A 27,907-nucleotide genomic window follows, 5' to 3' on the forward strand; every position below is an offset into this window, starting at 1 on the left:
AGTAGCAACCCCAGCTGCCACCCTTAGTCTCAGTGTTCAGTTTTTATAGACCAGGAACTGCGAACTAGAGAGAGGAAGTCCAATCGGACAACGAGGCAACTTTAAAATATACAAAGTAAGGAAACTTCTCTTTCAGACCTAGCACACCATTGGTTGTGGACTCTTAGGACCTATTCTCGTAGTTTAACCAACGTATACCGAAGTATATTCAGACGCAGTAATGTTCCGGAATCGGAATGCGAATGCTACAAGCTGAAGAGACCAATGTTTCACGCCCGTGTACTCATCTTCTGGCATTCTTATTGCTGCACTGATGAACCCCTTCCACAACAATAATCATCACCACCGCCTTAAAGATGACGGCCACTTACTCCGTATTATCAGTGACAGCATTTAACGCGACGCCCTAGAGCCTCAGCAAAGAAAAAGTAAATGTGATTCCAAATATACTGGAAAGCAGTGAAACAACTTCAAACCATATACTCTTAGTTTCCCTCCACTCAGTGCCATGCCACCAAAGGACTGATCATTCACTCGCAATGTTGACCGTCTTCTACTTGATTCTAACCCTAGCGGAGGATAAAATTTATCAATCGGAATTTGGCCTGTAATGTAACAACATTTCGCAGTCAACTTTATATGTCGTCCTAACAATCGTCAATTTATTTTTCTTCCTACACACACACACACACACACACACACACACACACACAGAGAGAGAGAGAGAGAGAGAGAGAGAGAGAGAGAGAGAGAGAGAGAATGAATTTCAAAGATAGAGAGAATTTCAAAGGCTTTGCATCAAATGTCTAGGGGTAATAATCACTTCATAGGGGAACAACTTTTGGTAGGGACAAAATGTTTGCAGACGCTTCCCCACGACGTTGGGCGTTAAGTGTTTGTTATGCCCCTGAGAGGCATGGTGTAGTCACTAAGCGGCGTGCTTATAATTAGACCTTGTGTGTTTCCTCTAATTCAGTCATCCGTTCCGCATAAAACAGGTAGGTTCAGTAAAATTAAAGTTCCTGATTCGCTTCTGAAATATCTTTCTCCACTTAGAGACACTCATTCCTTCGGTCTTCGTTTTGAAAGTCACTGTATCAATCTGCTGGGGTAGACGGTTTGCAGTATACCTGACTAGTAGACCTTACTAGTTCGGAGAACCGACGAACACTAAATGACACATGGCGTCGGCGACCATTTTCTAACAAAATGATGTTTTTCATAACTTGAGTTACAATCCCTAGAAACTGGGTGAAAAGAGTGAAACACGAAGAATACTAAGGTTCGTGGATACTGCAAGTATTCTGTCCGAAAGTAACTGTAATGGATAGTATTCTTATCACAAAACTTACTATTATAGATAAATAAAGCAAAGAGAAACACTGACGATGCGTGGAAGACAGAGGGATAGCAACTTGCTAAACATCAAAGTTAAGGTAGATACATTAAAAAAAAAAAAAAATCTACTGCCCAAGCTGCAGAGAACACGTAAGAGGGCGCAAGTATGAGAGAGTTCAAAAGCAGGTTCACGTACGAGAAGAAAATTTTGGTGAGCTATTTGTAACTGTCGCGAATGGGAAGATGAAGTTTCTAAAATTCTACTTTGAGAGTGCAGTCTTATAAGGAATTGACATGTGGACCATTGGAAAACCGAAAAAGAGGAAACGAGGCATTTCAATACAGCGCTGCAAACGGATCATAAAAATAAATTGGAAGGATCAAGCGCCGGCCAGAGTGGCCGAGCGGTTCTAGGCGCTACAGTCAGGAACCGCGCGACCGCTACCGTCGCAGGTTCGAATCCTGCCTCGGGCATGGATGTGTGTGATGTCCTTAGGTTAGATAGGTTTAAGTAGTTGTAAGTTCTAGGGGACTGAGTACCTCAGCAGTTAAGTCCCATAGTGCTCAGAGCCATTTTTTTGAAGGATCAAGCAGTCTACGAAATGAAGTGGTGCTAGGAAGAATAGGCTAGAAGAAAAATATCAGCTGAAAATCTCTACCAAAAGAAGGAACAAGGTAGGGGACATGTATTAGCAACATACACGATTAGTTAAAATGAGACTGAAACGTACATTAGAGGGTATGAAATGTATGGAGAAGTAAAATTTAGAATAAGTAGAAATGATTATCAAGGACATTCAGTCCACTACAAAAACAGAAAAATTAATGACAACGAGCGCCAAACTACCTTAACGACTACAATGTAGACTCCTCACATTTCTTTTCATTTCCAAATGACGAACGCTTCTCGGCGAATTATTAATGTATAACTAAGCGACAACTTACTAATTCATAACGAAAACATACTACTGGAGGAATATCAAAAATCAATGAGAAAATGAAGTACTCCCTAATCAATAGATTTACGTCTATACTCAGCTATCACATGTGTTTCCTTCCTTCTCCTGATCCACTGACGATTGGTGGGCCGTAAAAATGGCTAACATAAGGTCGAATTTTTCTGTTTCTGCGGCCGTGGTGTGCGCGGTGTGCTGCGTTCTTCGAAGTGTCAAGGGCGTACAGCGGGTCTCTTATTAACGTCTGCCACTTACTAAACCAGTCTTCTCTCTCCACACTGACAACTACCACTCAAAAATAATTGTAATGAAGGTTTCGTGGGTGAATCACATTTCCTTGGGACACTTTCAAGGAATCTCTGACTGCTATTCCTTTTCTATATCTAATTACACTTTAGTTCATCTGACCGCATACTCTTACTTCGACATATATTACAGAAATGTGTGTGTGTGTGTGTGTGTGTGTGTGTGTGTGTGTGTGTGTGTGTGTGTGCGTGTGCGTGTTTTCCACATCTCTTCCTAATCCACCTGGCCGATTACAGCCAAATTTCGTACACACCTACCCTAATATCAGGCAACAATCGCTGTGGGAGAAAGAACCGTCTACCTATCAAAGGAGTGGAGACGGGAGCGAAAAAGAAGCGTAGTCGGCGGCGCGTGAATTTCCAGACTTCATTCATCCAGTATTTGAGAATGAGAGCACTTAGAGACTTGCTACAAACTTTATACATAATATCAAACCTTTAAGATTCTTCTCTCTCGCTGGTAACCCCTGCAAAATGATGAAAGGAAAAAAGTTTATCGCTTACTACTTTTCAGCTGCTCATGCAGTAAAAGCACTGCACGAGGCATGAGGTTTAAATTTATTACTTCTTTGCTACTATCTCTATTCGCAATAAATTTCGCAGACAGTGTCCACATGTGCCGCTGAATGAACCTACATTGTAATACCATTGTGCGACACGCAGGTCAAGAGATGTGACGCCACACAGTAAGACGCGTGAAAAACTGCCGCATCGTGCATCACGTTTAAATTCATCACTTAGTTGCTGCTAACTACATCCCTAAAACAGTTTGCAGACAGTATCCACGTATGCTGCTCAATGTACCTACAAAATTATATCATTGTACCACACTAAGTTCCAGGAAATATGACGTCATAAACATTAAGCGCAAGGTCACACGCTGCGTGGTATGGACGTGCACGCACAGCTAAAAATAAATACATGGGCAACGCCGGGTTTCTCTGCGACTGTTCAAATAAATGTGAACATATTAGTCTTTGACATCACTCATTTTACTAGTGAAACACAATTAACAAGTAACCATCTTCTGTTATCTGCTCTACACACGTTACTTTTTGGAACTTAGAATAGAAGGGGTAGTTGTTAGCAACTGGACTTAACGTGTTATTATGGAAATTCATTGTGGCGGCTAATTTCATTAGTGGGCTAGCATACCCGATCTCTATCTATGTAAATCCGGGAGGATTTTCACGGGTACTCTCGGAGCATTTTGGTATAAGGGACCAGTAATCGCCAGGACCTCGGTACAGAATAATTGCATTTCGTTTGATTTTTTTTTTATCTCATTAGGAAAGATAAAGTCTGTGGCACAAGCTTGTGGCCGGTCTATTGGCGTGGCTGTATGTAGAGTAGAGGCTTTCTTCACTGCAGCGCTAGGAGGAGAGTGGCGGACCCATCGCACTGGCCACATTTTACCTTCAGGTAACATCCCCGATACCCATGTGACAGCGGGGTAAGTGGACCTGCTGCCGTTCTGGAGGTGCTGGAACGAGCCAAAATCGGCGTTCCTATCCGGGACTGAACGCGAGACTTCCTAGGCCGGTGTCTTAGACCTCTCCCCGTTAGCCCACCAAGGCTACCCTCGTATTTGTACTGCAGTGAAACTATCTGCACAGCAGTGCAAATGTCGACGATAGGTCTTGTGTGTCCTGCTTGGAAGACTTGTTTTATTTACTCATGGTACTTACGGCTGACAACGAAAAGTAATACCAGCTTCACAAAAATAATGGTAAGGGGCGTAACAAGCAGAATGAATCATAATTATTACTCTGTAACGAGCGACTGAAGACCACAGGTTCCTTATATCAAAACACTCTACAACTCTCCTCAATAAACTCCAAAATTTCATCTATGAAGTTCGGAATCAACCTGTAGATCGCCAAGCTGGTGTTGGAATATATATCTACTCGAGGGGACGCCTTCAAAGCGGCTCCGAGTCAATAGGTATTGTTCTAGTTGATCGCTTTTGTGCTATCACCAAACAATGAGTTATCCCAGAAAATTATTGTCGATAAGGAATTAATATATCTAACAATGAGAGGTTCCCGGCAGTGGGGTCAACTTTTTGAAACCATCTATACGGTGACGTTGGTTAAGATTCCAGGTGTCAAATCCTGCAACCTTTCATTCCTGCGGTTCCCGAATAGTTGACGAAAAATAAAATCCTGACTTTCGCGTAATGGTCTATAGATTTAAAAAAGAAATTTGATGCAGACTGAGTGTGTCGTTTAATTGTTACATTACAAGCGTAGTATGAAAGGGGTTGTGGGTTTGAATCTCGTCAGGTGTATTTTTAAATCTTCACTGAAATGACTTTGGCCATAATTTCTACTCATTTACGGGTTTTAATGTCTTCTTTTTATTTCTATTTCATTGTCCCTTCTTTTTAATCACCGTATTAGCTTTTTCAATTGATCTCCATATTTCTTCCCATCATTCTGGAACCTTTGTGCAAGTGAAGTTAATTGTTTATTTTTATTTATCTATCATAATATTTAAACATTTGAAAATTCCCTTCTATCGGTTAAAAAGGGCGAAATAATCTATTTATACGAGCAATGTTGTCGAAAATGTAAATTTCGTTATGGGATGTACATTTTTTATGGTAATCGTCTTACAAACATTTAAAACACAAAGTCTTATTGCACTATCGGCAAAATAACGCAGATGAAGATTTAAACGAAAGAAGGGGTTGTAAGCAAAACGAAATGCAAGGAAATGAGAAATAGAAATAATAGATGAATAATATGGACGTAAGTATAGAATGATGATACGAATGAAATTCAGTCGATTTTAAAACATGGAAATAATTAAAATTACATGCACGAAGATTCCTAGTGGAAAAAGAATTATAGGAAGAAAAATGAGAACAATTGAAAAAGTTAATACGGTGATTAAAATGATGTAACAAAGGAATAGAAATAGAAAAACACACTTAAATCAATTAATTGAATAAATACAATGGTAAATGTGATTTCGCTAAAGATTTAAAAATAAAAAAATTCAAAGCACCTGGTGAAATTCAGACCCACAAACTCTCGTATGTGAGGCGTGTACTATAAGCATTACGCTACGCAACCATATCAGTAACATGTATATTTTAAAGCAACAGAGCACGACGCGAAATACGGAAATCTTTTTTTCGTAATCTTTTTTCGTCGATTATTTGCAAGTGGCGGCCCAGCAGGGTGAATGGCGGCAAGGCTGTGTAATACATGGGACCTTAACCTACATCACCGTATAGATGCCACTGGGGACCATGGAATCACGATTGTTTTCCGTCACTAAAACTCCTTGTCCTTCCAGCATCGTTGACAATATCACATATCCGTTGGAAACCATACACAGGGCAACGCTTAGATACAAAAATGACCAATGAAATAACCTGGCAGGGACAAAGTTAATCGATTCAATCCACGCACGGAAAAGAAGTAACCGAGGCGATCAAAAGGGGGTTCCGTCACCGCCAGAGGCTCTGGACGCTAACAGCCGACGGCTGCCAACTCTCAAAGCATCTGCTGCCAGTCGTCGTATTTCATTCCGCGTCCCTTTCATCTCTCAAACAGACAGAAACAGCGCACGATATGCAGCGCCTTGGTCGGAACGTATGCATTCCGGCGCCAGGGCAGGCGAAAGTCACTCGCCGCACCCCGATACTGAATAAACTCGAAGCTGCGTTCTTTGGGACAAGAACAACAATAACATGACTTCGACAACATATTACCCAATACACTACAACTATGGCGTGTGCTGTGCCGCCGCCAAAAGACTGAAACAAGCTTGTCCGAGCCATTCATAAGGTCAGTTTTTTATTTTACTTTTTTTTTTGCTGGTGTTCCATGAGCCCTGTTTACTGTCCATGGTAAAATACGTCGTTTTCCAATCCAACAAGAATGGTAGCTGTTTTCAAGTGCTCAAGGACAGTGATATCGTGTAGGATGGAGCATCGTCGTTTCGTAAAGATATCCACTCGCGGACAACAAGAGAGAACCCCCACAACTGAGGCAACAAATTTCGAAAAATTACCAGGTACCGTGCACCACACCATTAAAACGGGGTATATCGAATAAACTCCTGTGTACAAGTTATATTTTGACAGGCGAAATACCTTTCAAAGTCCAAGAAGAATGTAATAACTCTTATTCAAAGTAATGCAGGTGGAGGGGGGACAGATGTGAATATTACCAAACCATCAGTTTCATAAGTCATCAGTTAAAATGATGATTAACGTAACACGGAAAAATAACAGAAATAAAAAAAAATACTCAAACCAATTAATTGAATAAGAACCATGATCGAAGTCACTTCTATAAAGACCCAAAACTAAAAAATTTAGAAGCACCTAACGTGATTATAGCCCACAACCTTCAGTAGAATAGTTATGTACCTTAACCATTACGCTACACTGACCGATCTGCGTATTACTAGTAACTTTAAAGGCTCTAAGTTACACGCAAAATTCTTTTTCGTCGATTACTCGCAAACGAGTACCTACAGTTGCAGATACACCTGGGACCTTAAACGTAATAGCTCATAAATAGACGTTAGAACGTAGCTACTGTCTCGCAAAACTAGACTGATACCGCACACACAAGTTCGCGTCTGGGGGGCTTGATGCAGTGGCATTACCATCTAGTTTGTACGGATATTACTATCGACAGTGATATGACGTAGTCAAATCGTACCCACTCTGCCGTGCCCACAACGGCAGCACCGTGAAAAATCGAGGAAAGTGGATCAGCGCGGCGCGTCCAGTGTGCACATCCAACGACGCAGCTCTGCGCAACAACGAACGAGTTCCGCGGAGTGTAGGGAATAAAAGAAAATGATTAATTCGTGCACGCTCTGTTTGAACGGGGTTTATCGTTTGCCGTTCTTATTGCTGCGAGCGCACCTAGAAACACTCTGCACAGTCCTGCCGTGTTGTACGCCGTTCTGCGCTTCGCTGCACTCTGCAGTGTGTCCAGTGTACGCATCTCTGGTTCTCTGGGATATACGGAGCTTGGCGCGTCTTTTCCGGCAGGAGCTACTATCTCGCAGTACCGTTCGACAGTGCCCATGAGTTACCGCTCACGCACCTTTATGCGAAGTGAGGGCAGTCCTTGTACAGGTTCCGCTTGGAACGGTCGCATGCAGTCGCATCACAACCAAATATATATGAACAGTTTGCAGATGTTGATAAAATATCAGTTTGGAAGTTTTCCGTCGAATGATGGGGCAACGGCGAATGATTAACTGGTTTAATAGCGGAGGCTGCGCATAATTACACATGAAATAAGTGAATAAATCAGTATCGTGATTTTTAGTCTGTTAACATCCGTTGGAGAACTATATTATTATTAGAAGCATAATTACAGCTACTGTGAACTGTTACGGTGCGACACTTTAATCTGGAAAAGCACTACAGCAAGCGCGTTCTCTCTGATAACAATCGCTTACCCAAAAAGAGTGGTTCAATTAAGAACCACCAAAATATATTGGGAGAAAAGTTACAAGTTCTTAAGGGCGTGCTGCCACTTTCTTTTTTTTAATATTGCTTTCGGGAGTTGCCTGTACAGCCCTCTCAACAGTGGAATGTCAATTATAACGATACGGACATAAGGACAGCACAACACCCAGTCTCTGAGCGGAGAAAATCTCCGATTCAGCAGGGAATCGAAACGGGTCCCTTCAGTTAGCAGCCCGTCACACTGACCGCGCAGCTACCGAGGCGGACCTGCCACTTCAAATGAAGGGCATTCTGCAGCTCGAGAGAGGTGCCAGCCTAATCCCTTATGTGCTCAATATGTTCACATATGGTAAATGGGCTGACCACAGCCATACACTATCAAATTGTGACGTTTCGGTCAGCAACTGATTCTATGGAAACATACACTACCGTCGATAAAAAGCAAAGCATGGCCAATGGCACCAGCATATGTGAGAACAAAATGTCGTTATCATCTCGTCCTGCTTGTTACAGCTGTCGACGACGTGATTTAAGTGATACAGAGGACCATTCATCCGCCAATGCCCATATAGAATTCGGAGTATTTAGTTTGCTGACGGTGGCATTCTTCTCGGTTTACAAGCAGTTCACTTTATGATCATGATCGACAGGGGTTAGTTGTGACACAATACACTGCCGGCTCGTGTCGCCGTCCTTGGTTTAAATTGGCTTTAAGGAATCGATGTCTCTGTTAGTGCCATTATAAGTTGTAAACAGGGCTTGGCCGATCGAGCGACACGCTTTTGCCGTCAAAACGTACGTTTCCAAAATCGGTCTATTGCTGCAATACAGAGTGAGGTGCGTTCTTGTTATCAGATCTCTACCTGAAACGCTATTCCTGATTGGAAATCGATTTTGTTGTGGATGGAGAACTTGGGTGCGTGTGGCGGTGTTGTGTAAGAAAGAGTTGCAGTACAAAGAACCGGTCGAACTCCAGAAAGCACTGGGCGTTTACGGCCAATTTTGCAGTCTCCTATGCATTCTGCTCGCAAGCATGCGTCCACCCTACGCTTTCTAAGAGGAACGTGCGTCGCTTTTTCCACAAAGACTCTCTCTTCCATCCATACAAGACGATCACTGTTCAAGAACTGTTGCAACAGGATCGGCAAGACTGATTACAGGCATAAGAAATGTTGATTTAAAACTTGTCTGAGAGCGCACATGTTTTGTTTGGTGACGAGGCACACTTCCACATTTCTGGGTGTGTTAACAAGCAGAATAATGCGTTACTGGAATGCTGAGAACTGTAAAGCAATTCTCAAAAGGCCTCTACAGATTGACAAAGTGACAGTTTGGTGTGCAGTCAAGAGTGAAGTCATCACAGGGCCATAGTTTTTCTGACAAGAACGACTGTGCTGTTAACAGCACACCACAGTGTTGTGACATCATCATCCAACAGTTATTTGAACCGCAACTCCAACAAATGGGTTTGGGACTAGCGTGGGGAGCTTGATCTCCCAATACATTACTCCATGGTTCACACATTCACTGTATTTAACTACAAGTGGCTTCTTTTTACGGGTCTGCCACAAGAGAGATTTGTATACACATCGACCCAGGACTATACGAATCTTGAAGCGTGCTATACGCCTTGAAGTAGGAAGCATTCTACAACACTTGATTCACAAAGTTATACAGCATTTCAGATATCGGCTACAGTCCTCCCTATGAACAATGACGGACATCACTTGCAACACCCGTTGTTCTTGAAACTAACTTCCTGTTGTAATACTAAAACACACACACACACACACACACACACACACACACACACACACACACACACACAGAGAGAGAGAGAGAGAGAGAGAGAGAGAGAGAGAGAGAGAGAGAGAGAGAGAGAGGGGGGGGGGGTATGAATCGATGCTGTTTTCCACATGGTGAAGACCATTAAAATTAAAACACTGCTATTAAATCTTACAAAATTACGTATATTAATACAAAACGTTGACAATAAAAAACAAATTACTATGAAGTGTACAATTATGACGTGCCGGCACACTCAAACCCATTTCCCTAAATGTAAACATTTTTGTGTATTAGAAAACTCTGTCACGAAAGCAAAGCGTACAGTGCAGACTCATTGTCACAACTAGCTTGAGCATGTCTGTTGAGACGAACGTTGTCCTTGGACGAGAGCAGTGGGCGAAAAAACGGGTGGAAGTGAATTTAATAGTAGCTTTCTTCGTGATAGTGAGAGCAAACGCCACTAAAGTGAGACTCGAAAACAGCAAGTTGCTAACTAGATCACTGAGCGGATTTTCCAACGTGTGCAGTCCGCAGTTTGTGGTTTAGTTGCTGCCTCTAGATCAGGGTGTCACGGATTCGATTCACGGCCGAATCAAGATTTTATGTGGTCGACTGTGTGTTGCGTTGTCCTCCTCATCATATCACCATCGACACGCAAGTCGCCGAAGTGGTAATCCCAGATGGGACCTCCCGGCCACAAATGCCGTACGACCATTTCATTTCCAATGCAAGCATGGCTAACCTATTGAAGATTTATCTACATCCGTACTCTACAAACCACTGTAAAGTTTATAGCCAAGGACACTTTCCATTGTACCATTTATTAGGGCTTCTTCCCGTTTTGTTCACGTACGGGGGCATAATGAATGTTTAAAGGCTCTGTGCGCGCTGTAATTGATCTCATCTTGTCCTTGTCACCCATACAGGAGTGATACGTGGGGAGTTTTAGCATATTCCTGGATCACTCGATCATTTCAAGCCGTTTCTTGAAAACATTGTAAGCAGGTTTCCTCGGGATAGTTTATGTCTATAATCAAGAGCCTGACAATTCAGGTTTCTCCACACACGGGTGAAACAGACTTGACCATTCCTGCTGCCTTCTCTGCACTCGTTCAATATACCGCGCTAGCCCTATCAGATACGGGTCCCACACGCTCGAGCAATTTTCTAGGATGCGTCGCCCCAGTGTTTCGTACCCAAACTCCTTTGTAGACTGATTGCATTTGCGTAGTAGTCTACCAATGAACGGAAGTCTGCAACCTCCTTTACCTACGACTGAGCCTACGCGATCGTCCCATATTGTGTCCCTACTTAGTGTTACACCCACATATTTGTACCAGTTTACCGTTTCCATCTACGACTCACTGATAATACAATCACAGAACACCACGGTTTTTTCGTTTTGTAAAGTGCACAAGTTCATATTTTTGAAAATATTAAGCAACCACTTTGCAATCTCACCAAGATCCGACTGAATACTTAAGAGCAGCGTTTTCCAGCCGGTACTTCTTTGTACATAAATGCATCATCCGCGAAAATTCTGTGGTTACTATTAATTTTTGTCTGCAAGGCCATTAACAAACAATGTGAACAGCAAACATCCCATCAAACTTCGCTGGGGCATCCCGAAGTTACTTTCACATCTGTCGAAGACTCTCAATCGAAGATAACATACTGCGTTATTCATTAATAATATGAATTTTAAATTTACTCCTCTGATTTGGTTTTGATCGTATTAGTTCCGAATTGTCCAATACGCTGAGAGTCACAGCAGATTAATATGCAGCCACGCCGATAAGCAGACACAAGACACACAATGCCTGCGATGTCGTAGATGTGGTTCAATGTTTTAGGCACAAGGCGTGAACGCCAGTGTGACTGAAAATTCGCTGCGATATTGAGAAGTCCATGCAAGGCAGGAGCACATAGAGAGATACTTTTTTGGGTTCAGATATCTATATAAATGATTGCCATAAATGTCTGGTGCAATCTGACAATCCTGGGTAGACCGTAATAGTACTGACGGCTGTCCCCTAAATTTTAAACAGACTGTTTTGTCGTTTTTTATATTGTAACTTAGTATTAATTATTTTTTTAATATACTTACGTGAGTACTAAGTTGTTTACCTTTTGTGTTGGGTAGCCCTCGACTCTTTCGAAAGTAGAGTATACAGAGAGCAGCCAACAAAAACGTTTCACCTACTGTAGCCTTATTATATGAATTATATTAGACATATTGCTTATAATAGTAAACAAAGCAAATGAGTTCACTATATTGGATTTCGTATTTTCTGTCAAGTCGGACAATTCCCAGGCGTCTAGGCCTGCATGACGTACCGGTAAATATTAATTAGTGCAGATACCAGCAAAGTGGCTTTATGTAGTTGGCTGATGGATATTTTATCAATATGAATGGTTTATAAGTGCCCACTAAGATGATCTGGTGCTGCTCGCAGTGTGACTAGAACCATTGGGACCAAATTCACTGGTTTACGCCAGTGTCGCAGTAGTTAGATCTTCAAGTCCTCGTACCTGGCAAATTTTTCAAGCTGTTTGTCAACGATTCTGCTATTACCTGGGATGGCAATGCCAATGACCCACACTTTCTTTTTTTCTACAGTTGTGATGTCTGGTGTATTGTTTTCCAGCATTCGACCTGTCTGAAGTCGGAAGTTCCACTGTAATTTGGCATGTCCGTTTTAGACAACTTCTTCTCGTTTGTGATCCCACCAGTTTCTTATCATCGGCAGATGATAATTTCGGCATTAATTTCCAGTGGATAATTCGTCCCACATCATTGTGCCTCAACCTGTCATTGGTCTGAACGATCTTTTTGTAACAGATCGAGATATGATCTACTCTTTCGTCAGTTTATTTGCAGCGTCTGCACCTCGGATCTTTTGCTGATTTCTCGATTCTGGCTTTGATGGCGTTAGTTCAAATAGCTTGCTCTTGTGTAACGAAAATCGGTCCTTCAGTTTCGTTCTTTAGGATTCCGTTGGTAAGCTATCACTAGATCTTTTCTGCATGTATTTTACCTTCGATCTTCTCCAAAAGCTGCCCATTCTGTGCTTTACTGCACAGACTGTCAGTCCGGCATTACACCATATAGTTATAGTCGTTCGCTCAGTGTTACAGCGCATTGATATAGTCGTAACATTTTAAATAACACGTTATTGCTAAATTATGTTATACGAGAATCCTGCAAACTGTTCTGCAGCTGTTCAGTACAACTGCCGTCTGCAGCTGCCAACGGAGCGAAAAATGCAGTTTTAGCTCCAGGAGGCTCTTCGCAGTCTATTTTGGGACAACGCCGGGTTCTAACATTATCACCGTGACGGAGAGTACAGACTTGTGTTCCCACGTGCCTTTTACTTCACCTGCCACGTCCTTGTATTTAGTTATCTTCTCGTTTTAAGCGGTTGTAAATTATGGGTTTTCGGATACAGCGATGTCTTTGAGGAATGTGACTTGAGCTTTACTGATCACTGTTTTCACGTAATTACAACGGACAGTTTTATCGGTTATTAAGCTGTGGCTTCCGTAAATCTTGAATTTTTCATTTTCTAAAACAAGAAGAGGGTTGGACAAAAATGTGGACACAGCGAGAGAAGTGCATGCTTGACCATAGATGCAGTTGCTACGCAAGCGCACAGGTTGCGCTGTTGTATTTGATGACCAATGTCCTCAATGCGTTCCAAGTATCAGTCGTGGTAAGAACAATGGTCTGTGCAGGTGTCAGTGCATTATGCAGGAGCTAAGTAAATTCGAACATGGGCAAAATGTTGGTGCTCATTTGGGGGGGGGGGGTTGCTTCCTAACCAGGATAGCCGAAGTTATACCACATACAGAGAAAGCGGTAAATACCATCTGCTAAGTCACAAAGCTGACGAAAGTGTGTGTTGAATTATTGTGACGGACGGTCATACCAGAGGACTGTGACGAAAAATACAGAGGATAACAGCTGCAAAGGTCACTGCAGAACTGAATGTCGCACTCGTGAACCTAAAACGCGGTGTGAAGCCACAGAACCTGGACTATGGACCAATGGAAGACTGTCATTCGGTCGGATGAGCCTGTTGCGCTCTGTTTCCAAGCTCTAGGCGAGTTTACAATCCCAACAACAAAACATGGCGGGGCTTCAGTGATGATGTGGGCAGATATATCGTGGTATTCCATGGTTACTCTCCAAAGTCGCATTATTGCTGAGGATTGTGTGTCTAGATTGTCTGGCCAGAGCCATCACATGGTTTAACGTCTGTTCCCAAGGAGAATGCTGTGCTCCAAGAAAACAGGGCCCCTGTTCACACAGCGCAAATCGACCAGAAGTGATTTTGTGAGCATGAGGATGAAGTGTCACATTGGCTCTGACGTCAATATTATTGAGCCTCTGTGATCTACTCTGGAGAGAAGGATGCGTAATCGCTATCCACATATATTATCGTCAACTGAACTTACCACTATTTGGCAGTAAGAATGAAATTAACAAAAGACATGGTTTTATCTATACCGAAATGACCGGAAACTGTTTTGATTGACAACGCTTTTCCTACACGGTATTAGTCATGGTAATGTGTTGCGTTTATGCCGTTTCCATATTTCTGTCTACCGCTTATATTGTGCGAAAGTCTTTCATTAACTGATGCTGCTGTTCAAACGTATGGTGGATTAATTTGGTGACCTCATCATGCCTTTTCAAATATTATGTGCGTCTTCGAATTTTACGTCCAGATTTGATGCGAGGTACGATTGCCTTTCGAAATCTACTTTTACTACAGTTATTTTCTATTTTTTGCTCTTTCAGGATATTATTTCAATAATTATTGGTGACGGTGCAAGTTGTAACTTATATTTAACTGAAACTGACTACGTGGGAAGAGTTCCATTCGGAAGCATCAACACATGTAAACTGATACCACTCAAAACTTCTCTGACCCCCTTAAACAGCGCACTAAACATGCGGGCAGCACTACAGCAGGCTGATATGTGTAATTGTTGAGCAGGGATGGCTGTAAATTGAAGTCTCCCACATCCAGGGCCATATACAGCTTAAGCCAACGGAAAACACAGCTGTTATGGAAACTTTTAGAGGTGCAGCACGATATTAGAATGAAGCTGACCAATTTTTGTCCCCCCCCCCCCCCCCCCCCGAGATTATACTCTAAATACAACACAAATCCAATCTTCGGCCCTTCTTCTCTATGTTTTATTTACGTCTAGTTATTTATTCTACAGTTTCCTGTAATTTCATCAAGTTCAACGCGACAGGAGGAAGATACAGGAGAAAGGGAAAAGTTCAGACCAAAAGTAAAAAAGTTTCAAGGGCTTCCAAGAGAAAACGAACGATAAGATAGGCGCAGTATGGACAGAAGAAAGAACTGAAAAACACGGATAAAAAATGAAAAATTACTGGAAACGAGGGAGAAAAGAGAGAAGATATAAGTTATTTCATGTGGTCCTCAGTCGGCCAAACCAATAAAATAATAACAATAATAATAATAATGTTGATTGTTGTTGCATTTGTAGCGAGGTATATTCAGTATATAATAAGGAATAGTGACGAAATGATTAATTATTTATTTATACTTTCGTGTCTGTAACGCAGTGAAATCTTACCAGGTTATGCATGCTTGGAGTAACATACACTGTCTCTGTGAGACACACGTGAATGAATCGATAAATAAATATTCGGATCTCCTCAACCTCATTATTATATTGTACACCGTATGTGCAGGTTTCGCAGTGAAGTCATATCGAGCTATACCCGCTTTGATACAGCATACATGTTTCTTTGTAATCCAGGATTTTACAAGACGACTGTGCGAAAACTGCAAGGCATGCAGAAAAGTGACGTACATCATTGGATTGAGCATCTCTCCAAATTTCTATTCGTAGTGCACGCCGTGGAGTAGTTGCAGTGGGGGCAGGCGTGTCAGAACATGCGAAAAAATAATACGCTTCGTTCTGACGCATATTACTAGTTAGCGCCTGCAGATATGCAACCAAATGAACATTTTCCAAAGAGGGCTGTTGTCGTTGCGTCTTTCCCGGCAGCTACTATTTCAGTGAACTGCACTTACGCACTGTTCCGACCGGATTGAAATTTGCTGTGCCAGCAGCTTGTGGTCTTGTTAACAAAGTTGGTTCAATAAAGGGGTCCCGGTTTCGATTCTCGGCCGGGTTGTGGATTTTCTCTGTCTGGGACTGGGAATGTAGGTTGTCCTCGTCATCCTTCCTTCATCATCGAGGCGCAGCTCGTCGAAGACGTGTTCCAAGCAGCCGAACATTTTGCCATTTTCTGTGTCACAAACGGTGCCCACATTGCGCACCTGTAACTTGGAGAGATGTTCTATATACTGACTATTTTTTCTCTGTATGTCTAGAAGTTTCCGCGTAGTTGTCTTCTCAAACCGTGGAGGTCCTTATGAGTAACCCCGTATTTGCGATATACGCCAATAACAAATAAAAGTTAATTTCATCACGATTCCTTATTATACCTCGCCACGAATGTAAGACAATTATTAACGTAATTATTATTGTTTCTCTCCAAAGAAGCATGGTTTATTGTATCGATAACAGCGCTAGGCGAAAGATCAGAAAAAAGACGCTGGTACTATAGCTGCTGCTTGACGAACGGCGCTGTCGTATGGTACAGAAAAGTTTCATAAAAATTTGAACTTCGATTTCTCGAAAACGCTTGAAAAATACATAGCGGTAGAGCATTCTTTAGAACTCTGTGAGCCGTCCGGACCAGAATGAATTTTTACTCTGCAGCGGGATGGCCGCTGATTTTTAAAACCTACTGCCAGATTAAAACTGTGTGATGAAGCAGGACGCGAACCCGGAAAGTTTGCCTTCTCCAAGCAAATGCTCTATGCCGACTGAGCTGTCCAGGTACGAATCTACCACCACACGACCTCACAGCTTTACTTCAGCCAGTATCTCTCTCCTTACTTTCCAAACTTCACCTTGAGGAGCTGGCACTCCTGGAAGAAAGGATTCCGCAGAGAAACGGTTTAGCTAGAACGAATTTTCACTTTGCCGCAGGGTATCCACTGTTCTGGAATTCCTTGCAGATTATAACTGGGTGCCACACAGAGACTGCAACCAGAAATTTTGACCTTCAGATCTAAAGCTCTTAGACTATCCAAGAACAACTACCTGCTTCATTGTTTTACTTCTGTCATACAGTAACACTACCATATTTCCAAGTAGTATTAACTGATCGTTAAAATTGGGGGTATCAGCCGTAGCCATATTTAAGCTACTGGTAATATTTCGGCTGGAAAACGTTGGACAGACTGGCGGTAAAGTGTGCTCCCGTCTACTTTACACAAGGTATGAACGATATTGTTTACAACGTACCACAGTGGCATAGGTGAAGGAGAGACGAAAAATTCCATATACACTGCACAACTTAATTAAAGAATCGCTTTATCTAAACCTCGTAATTCCCACTCATTGCGACGCTTAAGTTTGAAACTTGGGTCAAAGGTGCGTACAGCCTTCCTCCGGAATGGTGCAAAGGCGTGGCACCCTGCGACTTCACTTTGGGGTCGACGACACATCAAACAGCTAGGTGGCGACAAATGCGAAAAAACACCATAGGTCAGAAGTTCGTGTGATGTCTAAGGCAGGTTAATCATGTCAGATTTGCACCACATTTCAACAATTCTTTTGACGCCACTGCCATGGAGGTTACAACCGCGACGCACAGTGTTGAAATCACGAAAACGTTTTCTTATGAACGGCCGAGGAAAACGTTTCAGACACTCCACCACTCACAATTGGAACGATAAGCCCGCAGGAGGTGCATTAATGGCGTCAATGAAACCACTCCTTCCTCCGAGGCGTTGATTCCTACATAGTTTGCAGTCGGACACGACAGGTCGTCGCAGTGCAACAGGAAGATGTTACTGACAACCCTTGATACGGCTGACGCCTTCGGACGCTTCAATCCTTCCCTAAGGACACTGAGACCTGCATCCGCATTAAACGAGATCTGTTTCCTTTGGAACACAATGTGACCGCAATTTTTGTTCTCGCGTACAGATTGGAACCATTAAGGACTGTTCAACACCATTCGACGAAATTTGAACGTATTCAAAAGCAGCAAATGCTGCCTATGCTTTTCCAGCATTTCTATGTTGCGTCCTCTGCGGCGTGAATATAATCGGACAATGTCGAAAGGGAATGCCGGTCAGGAAGCACCAAGGATTTCCGACACGGGTTCTTTCTGTACAGGTACATTTCTCAGATTCACAATAAAGGTGGGCACGTAACTACGGTGAGGGGGGTGGTCTTAAACGGACCCTTTGCCGTTTTATTCACGCGTATGTCAATGTCGCATCTCCCTGTGATCACACCACGGGAGGATACAAAATAGGTACGCTGCAAAAGCGTAAGCACCCTTTGCTGCTTCGAATCACGTTCAAGTTTTGTCGAATGGTTTTGAACGGCCCCTAGTGGTTCCAAACTTTACATGCAAGCAAAATCTGCGGTCGGGCTGTGCTCCAAGGGGACGTGATCACGTTCGATGTGGATGCAGTCCCACAATGTTCTTAGAGAAGGTTTACAACGTCCGAGGGTGGCAGCGGTGTCGAAGGTTGTAAAGACGTCTTCCTGTTGTTCATCGCTCTTCAAATGGTTCAAATGGCTCTGAGCACTGCGGGCCTTAACATCTGAGGTCATCAGTCCCCTAGGCTTAGAACTACTTAAACCTAACTAACCTAAGGACATCACACACATCCATGCCACAGGCAGGATTCGAACCTGCGACTGTAGCAACAGCGCGGTTCCGGACTGAAGCGCCTAGAAATGCTCGGCCACAGCGGCCGGCTGTTCATCGCTCTGCGAACTGTCATTTTCGAGGGCGTGATGGGTGGGAATTATCGCGCCAGGGAAAGGGGTGGTTTCGTTGACACCCTTTACGCCACGCCCTGCTTCCTTTTCGTGCCGATTCAGAGCTGCGGTGTGTCTGCAATGTTTTCCTAGGCCATATGAAGAATGAGATTTCAACGTTGGGCGTTGCAGTTGTGACCTCCACCGCAGAGGCGTCAAAGGACGGGATGAAACGGAGGTAAGAGGGAGGTGTGACGAACTTCCGATTGTGTGACACGTCCACCGTGGCACTGAGGGAATTATGGCGAAATTTGGTGTCAAAGTGACGTCATTAACCCACCTTACACCTCACACGTTCTGAGCTGTAGTCTTTTTTCCGCCTGCGTCAAAACCTGCTGCTTGAGGCGTCGTCGAGCCCTCGGGTGACGTCGCAGGGAGCCACGCTTTTGCGCGATTCCAGAGAAACGTTGTGTGAGCCACATTTCAAACCCATGCGTCGCAGTGAGTGGGAATTACGGGATTTCGAGGAAGTGATCCTTTCATTCTGTTGCGCCGTGTAGTTAGTTACAGCACAAACGTGCCACGCCAGATTTTCAGTACCCTCTTGTTCTCTTACGCCAACGGCTTAGTCGGCTATCTCCTTAAAAATTATTAATTTCAACTTCCCGTGAAGGTAATGAAAGAAAAGAATTTTTGTAAACGTTTTGAAAAACTAATTATGCTTACAATTAGATCTAAACTTACCTTTCACAAGCACATTCGTTTTGTAGTAAGAAGGTCAGATCAATAAAACGATTAAACTGATAATATTATGCTGTTAAAATACACAAAATTTTGAGATAAAATTCATAAATACGCCAGTTTTACATTTTGTAAGTGCAAGAACAAGGGATTTTTAACATTTAAAGGCGATTTCGCCAAGGTCTCGCTCTGCGTACATGTGTTAAGTAGCTTAGATTGCTTTTGTAGACCAATTAGAGGTTGTTTTCCCAGCTTGATAGATCCCAACTTCTTGTAGACTTCACCTAACTACTGTGGTACGTTTACACGCTTTATACCGTCCCGGCGATCCAAGTTTGTATGAGTACACGGCAATTCATGCAGGAAGAAATACATAAGGCGGCAGAGATATATCCTATAGTGGCTCCTCTGTGAAACACGCTATTTCACAAATTTTTGCCGAGAGGGGGACAGTACTGGTCCCTGACTGCGTATTGGCAGTGACGGATTCCAGATATCATCATCATTATCATCACCACCACCACCATCACCATCATCACTATTAATAAAATCACTTATAAACCGTATTCCAACACATTCTCTGAATACTGAATCCCAGTAGAATGAAACAGATATTAAAAATGTACAAGTTCTCATACTCCATATGATGAGCTGCCTGGATACAGCATTCGATCGGGGCAAATTTATCAAGCAGTAGATGCCGCTATAGAGTCAATGTTCGGCGCAATCTTAGAGGACTGTTAGTCTTTTGAATCTGTGATTCGATTTCCTTTTTCATAGATTTGAGAGGGGTAGTATGAGTGTCAAGATAATCAAATCCATTAATCTTTGGAAAAGTTGTGTCATTATATGGTAATGCGAACCGTCGTGAGTAGGTGACAGCACGGAGAAAATATGGTCGCAAGCAAACAATTGCTGTGAACAGTAGACAAGCAGTGGTCCCCGTGGGAATAGCGCCGGTGGATGACGGACAGGTCCCGCGCAGCATTTAATGTGGGGTCGGCTTCCTGATGACGCGAGCGCTCCTCCCGGCAAGGCCAGCCGGCCGCTAGCACGTGAGGCCCACAGCCACCGCCTCTTTAAAAATACATGCGACGTGCCGGCGCGCGCACAAAACCGAGCACCGCGTGACGTCACTCCACCGGGCTCACACTAATCTCCGCCAGCGATGGTGCGCACACTCTACGTAAGCTTCTACCACCTCAAAGCAGCCTGTACGGTTTATTTTATGCTCCTCACAAATCCATCATTTATTTTTCGTAGCATTGTGCAACAGTTAGTGCGACGTACAGCAAAAATGTATTAACACAAGTCAGGATTTAAATCATAGCCCAAAAAGTGGAGAGAAAAGTTCTATGCTTCTTAAAAAGCCATGTCTTCTTTTTCATAATGCATTACCTCATATATCACCGAAAGAGCAGTAAATTCGATGACTTATTTCTAAGTAAATCTGGGAAGAATAGATTAATTCCTTGTCCGGTGCAACATTACGGCCAGCCGGAGTGGCCGAGCGGTTCTAGGCGCTACAGTCAGGAACCGCGCGACCGCTACGGTCGCAGGTTCAAATCCTGCCTCGGGCGTGGATGTGTGTGATGTCCTTAGGTTAGTTAGGTTTAAGTAGTTCTAAGTTCTAGGGGACTGATGACCTCAGAAGTTAAGTCCCATAGTGCTCAGAGCCATTTGAACCATTTTTTGCAACACTGTCGACTCACTTACCCCATTTACAATTGTGAGAAGGAATAACACGCTAAATTACAGTAGCGTCTGTGAAAACTGCAACGCTCGGGCTCACTCCCAAGTCGAGATGCCCCTTTCTTAAGGAAATCGCTTTTTATAAGACGAGCTCTACAGCTCTCATACACTGAGAAGTCATAGCATACTTCTTATTATCGCGTCGGACCACCTTTTGCCCGGCATACAACAGCAACTCGACGTATCCTAAACTCAACAAGTCATTGGAAGTCCCCTGCAGAAACACTGAACCATGCTGCCTGTATGGCCATCCACAATTGCTATAGTGTTGCTTGGTTCAAATGGCTCTGAGCATTATGGGACTTAACTTCTGAGGTCATCAATCGCCTAGAACTTAGAACTAATTAAAACCTAACTAATCTAAGGACATCACACACATCCATGCCCGAGGCAGGATTTGAACCTGCGACCGTAGCAGTCGCTCGACTCCAGACTGTAGCGCCTAGAACCGCTCGGCCACTCCGGCCGGTAAAGTGTTGCTTGAGCATGATGTTATGCAGGAGCTGCCCTCTCGATTATGTCCCATAAATGTTCGATCGGATTGATATCGGGCGATCTGGGTGGCCAAATCATTCGTTCAAATTATCCAGAATGTTCTTCAAACAATCACGAACAATTGTGGCCCGGTGACATGGCTCACTGTCATCCATAAAAATTCCACGGCTGTTTGGGAACATGACGTCGATGAATGGATAACCATTTCCAGTCAATGATAGGTTCAGCTGGACCAGAGGACTCAATCCTTTCTATGTAAACGCCACCAGCTTGCACAGTGCCTTGGTGACAGCCTGGGTCCATGGTTTCGTGGGGTCTGTGCCACACGCGAACAATATCATCAGCTCTGACCAACTGAAATGGGGACTCATCTGACCGGCCACGGTTTTCCAGTCGTCTAGGGTCTAACCGGTATGTTCACGAGCCCAGAAGAGGCGCTGCAGGCGCGTCGGTCGTCTGCTGCCATAGCTCATTAATGCCAGATTTCGCCGTACTGTCCAAACGGATACGTTCGTTGTGGGCCTAACATTGATTTCTGCTGTTATTTCACGCACTGCTGCTTTGTTGGCACTGATAACTCTACGCAAACGGCGCTGATCTCGGTCGTTAAGTGAAGGCCATCGGTCACTGCGGTCTCCGTGGTGAGAGGTGATGCCTGAAATGTGGTAGCACTCTCGGCAAACTCTTGATACTGTGGATCACGGAATATTGAATTTCCTAACGATGTCCGAAATGGAAAGTCCCATGCCTTTAGTTCCAACTACCATCCCACGTTCAATGTCTATTAATTCCCGTCCTGCGGCCATACTCATGTTGGAAACATTTCAACATGAATCACCTGAGTACAAATGATAGCTTCGCCAATGCAATGTCCTTTTATACCCTTGTGTATGCGATACTATCGCAATCTGTATATGTGCATACTGTTTTTTCATGACAGGGTATATTCGAAGAAATCCGTTGTTGTTGTTGGTTGATTTGGGGGAGGAGACCAAACAGCGAGGCCATCGGTCCCGTCAGATTAGGAAAGGATCGGGAAGGAAGTCGGCCGTGCCCTTTCAAAGAAACCATCCCGATATTTTCCTAAAGCGATTTAGGGAAATAACGGAGAAGCTAAATCTGAATGGCCGGCCGCCGGTTTGAACCGAAGTCCTCCCGAATGCGAGGCCAGTGTGCTAACAACTGCGCCCCCACGCTCGGTAAGAAATCCGTCTTACTACCTTATGCTGCTTTTAGTGAATAATGTGAAATTGACGACTAGTAAAGGTAGTAAATACTTGTGTAGTTACGTGATGTTGCGAACATACGACAGTACATAATCTTTTGATGTAAATTTTCTTGACCAATACAACTGTTAACTTGGATATGATGTTTTGTGTACAAACCTATCCTAGCAAGATATTTTTATTCTAATGTAATTATACGTCGACTTGAAAATGGTATTCCCTAGCGAAACTAATGATCACCGCCGCTAGCAAGTTGAAAACATATGCATGTACACACACTTATACGTATATATTCACTCACGTACGCATGCACGCACAGCAGGTGCTGGATTATGTAAACTCGTTGTTAGGAGGTCCGCAGTAGCTCGTGTCTTATTCACTAATAGCAAGTTATGGTGCTAACATTAATTTCTTCAAACAAGGAAAGAATATTTTATTTCTGGTTTTGTCCCAAAGAGAACAAAGTCAAATTATACATCCATATCACGGATGCATTGAAGTTACACGAACGAAGACTGATCAATACCCTGTACTCAACAGGCGTACGTCCTATGTGTCAGCTGTCCACTTGGCCGCAGTGTACCTACATTATGTTTTCTTATCTCACCTGTATTTTATGCCCTGCGCTCATCACATGCAATATTTTCTTTTTCTTTTGCGTAAAGGTTACTAGCACTGTATCTGTCGAAAACAGAACGTGAGCTGTGGACACCTTTCCTTCGTGCTTTCTCGTAACATCAGAACAAGTTTTAGTTATATTCAGTTGATTCAATTTTGTCGTTTGTTTACCATTCATGTCTGTACAGCCATGGAGGACATTATGTGCCAAAACTGGAAATTGTATTCAATTCGAACGTGACTTGTATACCTCCCAATTTAACAGATTAATCCGATGTAATTCGCACTAATTAAAAAGAAAAAACTGACAATGACGGGCCATACATCGACTGATACGAGTATGATACACGATACTGTTCAGTCCCATTTACAGACCGCCTCCTCCGCTCCAAAGAAAGAAAAGGATTTTCAATCGACGACTTACCGATATATCAAACGTGGTCCGCTAGACCTCGTGCAAACAGCCGAGGTGATGGTCGAACACTAAAGCAGCGAACGAGTGCCGGCGCGGCGGTAATGATCGTTACATTCGCTGCGAACACCTGTAACAAAGACAACATCCGATTTGTTTCTACCTAAGTATGTCAAATCCAGAAAAGAAAACGGTAGGATAGAATTGTGATTTATCAAGAAGATCACAATTCGCAAGTTCTGTGAAGTCCCTAATAGTAAAAAACCCGCACTCTTGGTCACAGAGATTAATTCTAGGCATGAATGAAGTAACGTAAATGCGCGTTTGTCAAAATTAATCTACCCTCTCAACTTTTTTTCTGCCTAAATTTGACCTTTTCTAGAGCAAACACTAACGAGCCATTTTTTAAAGAAAGACTACCAAAGATAATTATAGTTTTCACAGCAGCGTAAGATCCTCACTGTAGAGTTTGGAAGGAAAGGGAATACTCGCTTGATAAGAGTGTGCTGTCAGTCACTTCATTAGGCGTGATCAGATCCCCTGATTGATGAAGCAATGTCCATGGAAAACAGGAAATCAGGTTCGAGAGGCGATCCGCCCATAGTTTCGTCCCATAAAACTGAGATCTGCTACATTCGTTGTTGCTGTTCGCGAAGTATAAAAGTGTAACAGATAACAATAATCACTTTTTAACGAGATTCAATGTTAAAAGGGATTCTTCTCACGGAGAACTACAAGAAAAATGTTTAACACAAAACTGAAAGGACCAAAATATTTTTTTCGTGTTAAACTGTACAAGCAGAAAAAGAACAATTACCGAATTTTTGATCGCCTCGAATTCCATTACAGTGCAGTAATCCGTCTCTGTGCTGAAATTTATTCTTAACATACATACTGTACACGCAGAAAGGCTCTAGACAGTATATTATAGTTTTCTGGGGAAAAATGTGATTTTTATAGTGGCTCTCTCAGCGTCGAATTTTCTACAAATTAATCCATACCACTCACTCACAGTTTTATTCATCTCCCCATTCGAATTCACATCTAAGTTACTGAAGACACTTTTAATGATGCTCTATATTTCGCAATGCTAATTTCACGCTCAAATTCTTCGTCGCCGTCTACATCGATCCAATCATACGATCTCTGAACGATGTCCAAAATCTTACCGACTGACATAATCGGTGCTGCACATACATCATCATCGACTGCATCTAATTCATGCAATGACACACTAAGCCAGTTTTATTATACAGACACTTCCCCAAACATTCCATTTAATGTCGGCTCAGTTTCAATATTTGCTGATTCTTAAGGCGTCAACGAATCCGGTACGTTGGAGGCATCCGCAAGGTGAAAACAATTTTCAATCGTAGCGGGTATATCTGTTCGTCCGCGAAGCGAAATCTCTTCATGTTAAATGATTTTTGGTTCGTATCGCAAGAAAAAAAATTGGACGGGTTCCATACAGACTTAATTATGTATACAGACAGTTCATCCATCCCGCAAATCGAGTATCTCGATGATTTTTGCCTGTTATCGACACTGATACTGGCAAGATATCGGTCCTCGGAACCCATAAAGTTCGAGAATGTTTTTAATTTCAAGTTTGAAGTCGGATAACAAATGACAAAAAAATAAGTTTTCGTTAATTACAAATTAACACTTCTCGTATGTTTGTTTTACATGTACTGTTAAATCTTGCTTTTTGCCAAATTTCATGATTCTAGGTCAACGGGAAGTACCCTATTGGTTTTGATGTATGAGTTTGCGAGTATCAAAATATGTGACAAAATACACCGCTAAAGAACTATAGACCTTAACACAGGACTTTAATTCCACTTGATACGTCCACCCGTTCCTGAGAAAAAGGGATCTTAACAGACGTATGAACGGACAGTCGGATAACAAATGACCAAAAAAAATTTTTTTTTCGTGTCATATAATTACAAATTTACAATTATCGGGCTTTTCCTTTACTTGTACAGTGACAGCTTGATTCTTGCTAAATGTAATGATTCTAGGTCGACAGGAAGTTCCCTATAGGTTTTCTGTGAATGAGATGGTTATAAAATATGTTACATAAATGGCCGTATCTTTTGATTGAACTGACTCAAAAGCTTCAATTTTGTACACATCCAAGGGTCCATAGACAAAAATTTCAAGTTGATACCGGTTTCTGAGGAAAAGGGTCTGCGACTCTATAAGGGCCTGTTTTTAACGATTGAGGTACGTAAAAAAAAAACCACCCACTTAATATTGTGTCGCGACTGCAAGATTATTTCGTGTTAACCAATATGTCCACTTAAGCTTTTTCACAGTATATCGCCAAATCCATGGGCTACCAAGTATACATTACATACAATGTACGCAAAACTACATAGGAAGTGGCAGCTTCCTGGCGAAAATGCTGAATAATCTAGATAACCATGGCAGCATCGCAGTTCTATTCAGCAAGGAGAGCCCTGAATACTTTATCACAACTTTCATCCTTAATTTTTGGCTGAGTGAATTTAGCCAGTTTTAATGAGTGGCACTTTCAGCGTCACGCTGCAACTAATCACTCAGGATACACGTGTTAGTAGCTCGCGTGTAGTAACAGCCGCGCTGTGACATTTCGGCTCGCAGCCTCCGCAAATTTCAGCAATGGACGCCCACTTTTAAGAAGAAAACCGGTTAAGCTGCTACGTACAATTAGCTATGCAACAGCACCTCACATCTTGGCTTCTCTTATCCCTTGCACAGCGGCAGAAATGTGCTCACTAATTAGAAAAGAACATCCAAACAATAGTTTTGTCAGAAAATATCTTACTAAGATTTTGCACAAACGAAGGTGATGAGAGCTGAGGATTATCAGTTGAGATCCTTCTATAGCAGACAACAATTTGTGAAGAAAAAATAAAAATTCCAGATCAATGACAGAAGACAGAAAGACAGGCGTTGTACGAAGGTCATCGGCTAAATAAAATAAAAGCGAGCAACCATCAGAATAACTTTTAAATGACTTTTATAGAAGAAGGCAAACTGTAGCAGACATGGAAAGACATTAAATACGGAATATACCAAAGGAATGGAACAACGACGAATGTGACTTCAGGAGTGTTACACGAAATTGACCTCTCTGACAAGAATACAACTACTAGTTATCAAGGAAATTTGTCTCCTTCCTACAGGGTCATATGATTATTTGCTGTTGTACTAGGTGCGAGTAGAAGATCAGAATGACGAGATGCCACAGAATATCACCTGCAGTTTTTGAGTGGTTTATTTGATCGCTGTAGAAGCTTTGCACAGTAAATATGTGACTTCAAGATGTAGGGCCACAAAGGAACCTATCGTATAAGTTGCTGTAGAATCTCAAGGACAGAAAAAATAAAAAAGAGATGCATTCGGCAAAGCACATGTTTGTTCATTTTCTTCACGTACACCAAAAGAACTGAAGTTAGGGTACGGAAAAGGAAAAATGTAACAATTATTTGAATGTTGTAAAAAAATTACATGCCAATAAAATTCCAGTGGTTAGAAGAAATGTGTTACGAGTATGTTGTAAAAAATATATTGCTATTGTGGTCTTCAGTCGCAAGACTGGTTTGATGCCGCTCTCAGCGCTGGTCTATCTTGTGCAACCGTCTTCATCTCTGAACAACTACTGTAACCTATATCATTTGAGCTTGCTTGCTGTATTCATGCCTAGGTCTTCCTCTAAAAATTTTACTCCCCCCCTCCCCTCTCTAACAGAAAATGTATTATTCCTTAATGCCTCACTATATAAGATTCCTTCTTTCAAAAATAAAAACATATATACTACTGAAATTCCTGTGAGTCTTTTACAAGAAAAACCCAAAAGGATGAGGCTTTAGCCAGCGTCCAAGCATTTTTGTTAACGAGTGAAAATGCGATTTTCACACACCGAGTTCAAACGGGATCAGACAGCCACCTAGACAATACCAAACGAATGGGAACCATCAATGAATTGGCTGTGTTGA

The 27,907-nt window shown here is 42.5% G+C and overlaps 1 protein-coding gene across 3 annotated transcripts in view; it reads right to left on the bottom strand.

Moving 5' to 3' along the window:
- Positions 1-27,907, bottom strand: part of LOC126178231 (uncharacterized) — a 401,103-nt gene that overhangs the window by 284,359 nt on the left and 88,837 nt on the right. For 2 of the 3 annotated variants that reach the window (XM_049924517.1, XM_049924515.1), the window contains exon 2: positions 23,934-24,051. The exons of the other annotated variant lie outside the window; for it this stretch is intronic. The gene's annotated coding sequence lies outside the window, so the exon portion shown is untranslated. The remainder of the gene's footprint in view (positions 1-23,933; positions 24,052-27,907) is intronic. 3 annotated transcript variants of the gene reach the window in all.

The sequence above is a fragment of the Schistocerca cancellata genome, chromosome 1 (assembly GCF_023864275.1).
Source record: "Schistocerca cancellata isolate TAMUIC-IGC-003103 chromosome 1, iqSchCanc2.1, whole genome shotgun sequence".
NCBI classification, from domain to species: Eukaryota; Metazoa; Arthropoda; class Insecta; order Orthoptera; family Acrididae; genus Schistocerca; species Schistocerca cancellata.